Raw genomic sequence first — 9394 nt, forward strand, 5'->3', positions numbered from 1 at the left:
ATTGTCTATTGTCTATTGTCTATTATTTTCACTGGTTATTGGGCCTGTTGCTGATTTATTTCGATGCATGCACTTGAATACCCAGATCCCATCTGAACTTCATTCATTTACAGTCTCTCTCCATTTAGACAATAATTCACTATTTCAGGTTTAGCTTGAGGTTTGTTATTGTGATGTGTACCAAGGTATGGTGAAAAGCATTGTTTTTGCTGCTGTATTCATAAATACAATCAAGCCAAACACAAGTACAATAGGCAGGCTGAAAGACAAGATACAGAGTGAAGAATATAGCTCTCAACTTTATAACACAACAGTTCCAGAGACAAAATCCAGTCCATATTGAGGTAGTGAATTGGGACAGGGTCCTAGCATATAGAACGACCATTCAAAATCCTGATAACAGGGGGGAAGAAGCTGTTCCTGAGTCTACACCTTTAAGTTCTGCATCTTCTGCCTGATGGGAGTGGAGAAAAAGGGAATCACTAGTGTGAGAAAGGTGGTCCGGCGCGGGGGAGCTGAGATCGTCCTGATGTGGGAGCTTGATCGCCCGGATGCAGAGGGCCTGGCCGCCGGCTATGGGAGCCAAGATCATCCCTTCAACAGAAGGCTGCAGGCCCCTGACAGCGGGAGAACAAAGAAGGGAAGAAATTGAATTGTTTTTCGCCTTCCATCACAATGAGGAATGTGGAGGAGTTGATGTGGTGGATGTTTATGTTAAAATGTATTTTGTGTGTCTTGGTGGTTTTTATTGGTATGACTGTATGGCAAATCATTTTCCTTGTCTATTGCAAAACATACTTGGCTAATAAATTATGATTATGATTATGATATAGTAAGAAGCTTTTGTTTGCGTGCTAACCAATTAAATCAGATCAGGAATGACTGAGGGATTGTATTGAACGACAGGGCAGGCTTGTGGGCCTGTTTCAATGCAATAAACTCCATATTAATGTACCATATAAAGAATTCAGGTGGTTGTATGGTTGGTGATGATCCTAAAGTATTGCTTTTGTAATTCACGATATCCTCAGTGTCACAACAGTAGAGTTGCTGCCCACAGCAGCAGACTCTGGTTGATCCTGGGTACTGGTGCTGTCTGTATGGTGTTTGCACGTTCTCCATGGGACTGTGTTGTTTTTCTCTGGGTGCCCTGGTTTCCTCCCACATCTCAAAGAAGTACAGGTTTTTGGTTTAATTGGCTTTGATAAATTGTATAGTGTTAAACTAATTGTATAGTGTTAAACTAATTCACATTTGTTTTAGAAGTTATAACTCTCAGCAGTGACCACAGTAAGCAAGAGACATCAAATACTTGAACACAAGGAAGGAGAAGCAGGAATAGGCCCACAAGTCTCTGGCAGAACTAGTCCATACCAATGTTTTAGTCCATATTACTAATCCACTGATCTAGGCCACATTATTCTGCTTCCTTCTCCCTAAAATTTAGTTTCGTTTATTATTGTAATGTGTATCGAAAGATGGTGAAATACTATGTTTTGCATGCTATCCATTCATAACCCACCATACGTGAGAGCAATCATAGACAAGTAAGAGTGCAATGATTGTCGTGGTTAATTGTGGAGATCACAAGAACAATGAAGCATTTGTTGGCCATGAGTAAAGTCTGTTCTGCAGCTCAATTGGGTCATGACTGATCTACACTTGACTACAACTTCCCATTCTTGCCTGTAGCCAATAACGCACAACTTCCAAAAGAAACAAATCCATCCTTCCCAGTAACGTAATGAATCAACACTCTCTGCAGTTAAAAATTCCCACGAATCATTATCTTCTGGGAGAAAAATAAAACAATTTTCTGCTCAGTTTGAAACCTTGGCGTCCAAGTTCTAGTTTCCTCCATGAGGGAACCATCAAGAACAGGAGGAAATAGAACAATAGTCGGCTATCAGCCCCACCAAACTTGACCCACCATTCAATATGATGATCACTGATCAGTTGGCCTCAGCTCCTTAGTTTAGTTTGGTTTAGAGGTACAGCATGGAAACAGACCCTTCGGCCCATCGAGTCTGCACTGACCAGTGATCCCTGCACACTAACACTATCCTACACACACTTGGGGCCAATTAATCTACAAACCTGTATGTTTTTGGAGTGTGGGAGGAAGCTGGAACCACCGGAGAAAACCCACGCAGGTCACAGGGAGAAAGTACAAACTCCATACATACAGCACCCGTGGTCAGGATCAAACCAGAGTCTCTGGCTCTGTAAGGCAGCAACTCTACCACTGCGCCTCCGTGTCACCTCTTGCATCACTGTGCTGCCATCACAGTTCTATCCAATCCATATGGGACAATTTACAGATGCCAATTAACCTACAACCCTGCAGCTCTTTGGAATTTGGTAGGAAACCGGAGCACCCGGAGAAAACACATGCAGTCACACAGAGAACATACAAAGTTAGTAGAGACAGCACACATAGTCAAGATCAAACCTGAGTCACAGGAACAGCAAGGAAGCAACGCTATTGCTGTGCCAGTGTGAGGCCCCTCTGTTTGAAATGTGGGTGGCAAGTTCTATCTTTATTCATTAAGGTAATCGTCAAGAGCATCAGAAAATTGTGCAGGAGTAGAGTATTTCTCCTCTGTTCCATTACCCCATAACCCTCAATTCCTTGAATCTTTCAAAGATTTCTCTATCTGTTCTTAAGCATATCTAATGCCTTAGCCACTACCACCACTGGGCACAGAATTCCAGCGATTCACTCCCTTCTGATAAAAATAATTTTTAGGCACCTCAGTTTTAACCAACTGGTCCCTTATTCTGTAGTTGTATCCCATTGTATTTAGACTTTCCCACAAGTGAAGCATCTCAACATCTATCATGAAAAGCCCCTGAAGATATTGCATGCGTGAATAAGGTAATTCACCATTTTCTAAACTCCAAGGAATGCAGACCTAAACTGTTTACCACTCTTGATGGGACAACCATGGGAAGAAATTCCAGTTATGGACACTATCATCCTGCATAATTGCAATAAAACCTCCCTATTCTTCAACTCCATCCCCTTTGCAGTAAAGACTGCATTATTTTCACTGATTATTGGGCCTGTTGCTGACTTATTTTGATGCACGCACTTGAATACCCAGATCCCATCTGAACTTCATTCATTTACAGTCTCTCTCCATTTAGACAATAATTCACTATTTCAGGTTTAGCTTGAGGTTTGTTATTGTGATGTGTACCAAGGTATGGTGAAAAGCATTGTTTTTGCCGCTGTATTCATAAATACAATCAAGCCAAACACAAGTACAATAGGCAGGCTGAAAGACAAGATACAGAGTGAAGAATATAGCTCTCAACTTTATAGTACAACAGTTCCAGAGACAAAATCCAGTCCACATTGAGGTAGAGGAGAATTGGGACAGGGTCCTAGCATATAGAACGACCATTCAAAAGCCTGATAACAGGGGGGAAGAAGCTGTTCCTGAGTCTACACCTTTAAGTTCTGCATCTTCTGCCTGATGGGAGTGGAGAAAAAGGGAATCACTAATGTGAGAAAGGTGGTCCGGCGCGGGGGAGCTGAGATCGTCCTGATGTGGGAGCTTGATCGCCCGGATGCAGAGGGCCCGGCCGCCGGCTATGGGAGCCAAGATCATCCCTTCAACAGAAGGCTGCAGGCCCCTGACAGCGGGAGAACAAAGAAGGGAAGAAATTGAATTGTTTTTCGCCTTCCATCACAATGAGGAATGTGGAGGAGTTGATGTGGTGGATGTTTATGTTAAAATGTATTTTGTGTGTCTTGGTGGTTTTTATTGGTATGGCTGTATGGCAAATCAAATTCCTTGTCTATTGCAAAACATACTTGGCTAATAAATTATGATTATGATTATGATATAGTAAGAAGTTTTTGTTTGCGTGCTAACCAATTAAATCAGATCAGGAATGACTGAGGGATTGTATTGAACGACAGGGCAGGCTTGTGGGCCTGTTTCAATGTACCATATAAAGAATTCAGGTGGTTGTATGGTTGGTGATGAGCCTAAAGTATTGCTTTTGTAATTCACGATATCCTCAGTGTCACAACAGTAGAGTTGCTGCCCACAGCAGCAGAGACTCTGGTTGATCCTGGGTACTCGTGCTGTCTGTATGGTGTTTGCACGTTCTCCATGGGACTGTGTTGTTTTTCTCTGGGTGCCCTGGTTTCCTCCCACATCTCAAAGGAATACAGGTTTTTGTTTTAATTGGCTTTGATAAATTGTAAAATGTCATTAGTTGTGGCATAGTACTAGTGTTCGGGGAGTTAGCGAGGACGGTGGGCCGAAGGGCCTGTTTCCGTGCTGTACCTCTGAAGTCTAAAGTCAAAATGTTATTTTCTATTCATTTTCATTTTCAGCTCTTAACCAAAATCATTTCAATCAATCCAAAGATGTCTGTGTTTCTCCCTCAGTACACCGGATTTGTCTGCACTTTTGAAAATGCTTATAATTTTGCTTGTATAGTGCTAAACTAATTCACGTTTGTTTCAGAAGTTATAACTCTCAGCAGTGACCACAGTAAGCAAGAGACATCAAACACTTGAACACAAGGAAGGAGAAGCAGGAATAGGCCCACAAGTCTCTAGCAGAACTAGTCCATACCAATGTTTTAGTCCATATTACTAATCCACTGATCTAGGCCACATTATTCTGCTTCCTTCTCCCTAAAATTTAGTTTCGTTTATTATTGTAATGTGTATCAAAAGATGGTGAAATAGTATGTTTTGCATGCTATCCAGTCATAACACACCATACGTGAGAGCAATCATAGACAAGTAAGAGTGCAATGATTGTCGTGGTTAATTGTGGAGATCACAAGAACAATGAAGCATTTGTTGGCATGAGTAAAGTCTGTTCTGCAGCTCAATTAGGTCATGACTGATCTACACTTGACTACAACTTCCCATTCTTGCCTGTAGCCAATAACACACAACTTCCAAAATGAAACAAATCTATCCTTCCCAGTAAGGTAATGAATCAACACTCTGTGCAGTTGAAAATTCCCATGATTCATTATCTTCTTAGAGGAAAAAATAATATAATTCTCCTCAGTTTGAAACCTTGGCCTCCAAGTTCTAGTTGCCTCCATGAGGGAACCATCAAGAACACGAGGAAATAGAACAGTAGTAGGCTGTCAGCCCCATGGAGTAGTCACCAAACTTGACCCACCATTCAATATGATGCTCACTGATTAGTTGGTCTCAGCTCCTTAGTTCAGTTTGGTTTAGAGGTACAGCAGGGAAACAGACCATTCGGCCCATCGAGTCTGCACTGACCAGTGATCCCTGCACACTAACACTATCCTACACACACTTGGGGCCAATTAACCTACAAACCTTTACGTCTTTAGAGTGTGGGAGGAAGCTGGAACCCCCGAAGAAAACCCACGCAGGACACAGGGAGAAAGTACAAACTCCATACATACATCCGTGGTCAGGATCAAACCCTGGTCTACTGGCTCTGTAAGGCAGCAACTCTACCACTGCGCCTCCGTGTCACCCCTTGCATCACTGTGCCTCCTACCCTGTTCTATCCAATGCACATGGGACAATTTACAGATGCCAATTAACCTACAAAACTGCAGGTCTTTGGAATTTGGGAGGAAACTGGAACACCAGAGGAAAACCCATGCGGTCACAGAGAGAACATACAAAGTTGGTACAGACAGCACCCATAGTCTGGATCAAACATGAGTCACAGATACTGCAAGGAAGAAACTCTACTGCTATGCGACTGTGAGACCCCTCTGTTTGAAATGTTGGTTGCAAGTTTAAAAGAGAGTTAGATAGAGCTCCAGGGGCTAGTGGAATCAAGGGATATGGGGAAAAGGAAGGCACAGGTTACTGATTGTAGATGATCAGCTATGATCACAATGAATTGCGGTGCTGGCTCGAAGGGTCAAATAGCCTCTTCCTGCACCTATTTCCTATGTTTCTAACTTTATTTATGAGGGTAACCTTCAAGAACACAAGAAAATATAGCAGGAGTAGAATACTTCTCTGTTCCATTACCCCATAACCCTCAAATGCTTGAATCATTCAAAGATTTCTCTATCTGTTCTTAAGCATATCTAATGCCTTAGCCACTACCACCACTGGGCACAGAATTCCAGCGATTCACTCCCTTCTGATAGAAATAATTTTTAGGCACCTCAGTTTTAAACAACTGGTCCCTTATTCTGTCATTGTATCCCATTGTTTTTAGACTTTCCCACCAGTGAAACATCTCAACATCTATCATGAAAAGCCCTCAAAGGTATTGCATTTGTGAATAAGGTCACTCACCATTTTCTAAACTCCAAGGAATGCAGACCTAAACTGTTTACCACTCTTGATGGGACAAGCTTTTCATCTCTTGACTTAATCTGGTGAATTTCATCTGGTCTGCATCCAATGCTCCTATACCGTTTTTTATGTTAAAACTGTGTGCAGTATTCCTGTTATGGACTCACTATCATCCTGCATAATTGCAATAAAACCTCCCTATTCTTCAACTCCATTCCTTTTGCAGTAAAGACTGCATTATTTCCACTGGTTATTGGGCCTGTTGCTGACTTATTTTGATGCATGCACTTGAATACTCAGATCCCATCTGAACTTCACTCATTTACAGTCTCTCTCCATTTAGACAACAATTCACCATTTAAGGTTTAGCTTGAGGTTTGTTATTGTGATGTGCACCAAGCTATGGTGAACAGCATTGTTTTTGCTGCTGTATACATAAATACAAGTGTGTGAGAAAGGCCCTTGACTATGTTAGCTGCCTTCCTGAGGCAGTAGAAAGTGTAAATGGAGACAATGGTGGACAGACTGGTCTGTGTGATGGACGGGGCTACATCCACATCTCTCTGTAATTTCTTGTGGTCTTGGGCAGAGCTATTCCTCAACCCAGCTGTGACGTAACCTGATAGTATGCTTTCTATGCTGCATCTGTGATAGTTGGTAAGGAAGAGCCTGATGGTTGCTGCGAAGAGGCTGTTCTTGAATCTGGTGGTCACGGTTTTCAGGCTGCTTTATCTTCCCCTATATCTATACTTAGGGGTGGCAGCAGTAGACTTGCTGCCTTATACAACCAGACACCCGGGTTCAATCCTGACGATGGGTGCAGTCTGTACGGAGTTTGTATGTTGGGTGACCGTGTGGGTCTTCTCCGGGTGCTCCGGCTTCCTTCCACACTCCAAAGATGTACAGTTTTGCAGGTTAATTGGCTTGTAAATTGTCCCTAGTGTGTGTAGGATAGTGTCAAAGTAAAAGGATCATTGGTCGACGCAAACTTGGTCAGCCGAAAAGCCTGTTTCCGCACTGTATCTCTAAACTAAACTAAACTAAACTAAACTAAACTAAACTAAAATTGTCTATGTTTAGTTTAGTTTAGAGATACAGCGAGGAAACAGGCCCTACGGCCCACCATGTCTGCACCAACCAGTGATCCGCACACATTAACACTGCCCGACACACACTGGCAATTTTACCTTTTTATACCAAGCCAATTAACGTCCAAACCCGTACATCTTTGGAGTGTGGGAGGAAACCTAAGACTTTGGAGAAAACCTACACAGGTCACGGGGAGAACGTACAAACTCCATATAGAAAAGCACCTGCAGTCAGGATTGAACCCGGGTCTCTAGCGCTGTAAAGTAGTGGCCCTACTACTGCGCCACCATGCCACCCTTCAGCAAGGTCCCACATGGGTGGCTGGTCCATTAGGTTGGAACACATGGGATCCAGGATGCGCTGGTCAATTGGACACAAAGTTGGTTTGGTGGTTGGAGTCAGAGAGTGGTAGTGGAAGGTTGTTTATTTAGATTGGAAGCCTGTGATCAGTGGGGTATGCCTCAGGGACTGATGCTCTGACATCATTCAGTCACCCACAGTGTTATCAGACTGATTAATGATTTCACTTTGCAAAAATGAAAGAGATGAGAGATAGAGAGATCAAGCTGAGGCATGAGATATGGAGAGATAAATAGATGGAGAGAGATAGGGAGATAGAGAGAGATATAGTGAGATGGAGAGAAGTTGATAGATAGAGAGATGGAGAGAGGGATAATGCGATTGATGCTTGTTGAGAGCAGAGCTAAAATAGGTGAGGTGCCCTTGGGAAACAGTGTGGACACAGGATAGATATCTGTGGATGGCCATTTTATAAAGGGACTCCACTATGAAGCAAATTAGATCAATGTTTAGAGTTCTCAAGCCAGAGAAGGAAAAATAAAATCATATCATCATTGTGAGATGTAAATGTGAGTGCTCACAATCACGATGCCAGAGACAAAGTCGTGGAAACAAGAAATTTATTAACGAGTCTGCAGAACCGGGTGCCTCTCCAAACCGAGACACCCCGAGACAAAGACAGTGCCTTCTCTTTATACAGTACAACTTCGTTGAATCTCCCTCCCTTCTGCTGAATCCTCCTCCCCTTCGGGCTCCTTCCAAGCAGAGCGCTGAGGTGCACAATCTTCTGTACCGCCCGCAGGTACCCCCCCAGATCATACATTGTATGTGCATGGCAATTGGCAGTTCCCCACTCAGGGGCGTATTTGCAATATTCATTTACCTCGTTGAGCAAGCGCAGTAGTTATCCACATGACCCTTAGTTACCTTCACAACCCATTTCAACCCATCCCTGCTGCTTTGACACTCTCCTAAATTTATGGCCCTTTGTCCAGTCTGCCTCTATCCCCGTACCACACTCTCAGTGCTCCAACGAACTCGGTGGTAGTTCAATCATCCAGCCTGTCTCTGTCCCTGACGGTTTAATAGTCCTGTCCCCGGCAGAGTGGTAGTTCAATCATCCAGCCTATCTCTACCCCTGACAGTTTAATAGCCCTGTCCTTGGTAGAATGGTTGTTCCAGTATCCTGTTTCTGGTGGTTTAATCATCCTGTTTCTCACAATCCATCCTTTTTCTTTTGCTACGCATTCCCTGATTAAACCCCATTTTCAAACTCCTTTGTCTCCAACTGATGTAGCATTCTCCTAATTTCCTTACTCTGGGAATCCAAAACCTCCCCTGGCCGCATTATCATGATTTTCTGCACCTCCCCTCTTGTCCCCATTGGCACTGCTACAGCCTGAATCTGACTTATGCTCCTAGTTATGAGCTCCCTAAAACAAGGTACACAACAGGGGATAAAGATCAGCCCAGCCAGTGCACATCAGATCACCTGTGCCACCGTTCTCCACCATGATCCTCCCAGGAGGGAATCCCACCATCCAATGCCCATAATTGAGTTCCACTTTTGTATCGGAACATGCGCCAATTTCCGGATTCCTTCGGATATGTCCATTACTGCCTGTCCGTTATTGTCAATATTCAGGCAACAATTAGAGAGGTTGAATTTCCCACATACCCCTCCTTCATCGGCTAGGAGGTATTCCAGGGCTAATCGATTTTGGT

The sequence above is a fragment of the Rhinoraja longicauda genome, chromosome 19 (assembly GCF_053455715.1).
Source record: "Rhinoraja longicauda isolate Sanriku21f chromosome 19, sRhiLon1.1, whole genome shotgun sequence".
Classification (NCBI taxonomy): Eukaryota; Metazoa; Chordata; class Chondrichthyes; order Rajiformes; family Arhynchobatidae; genus Rhinoraja; species Rhinoraja longicauda.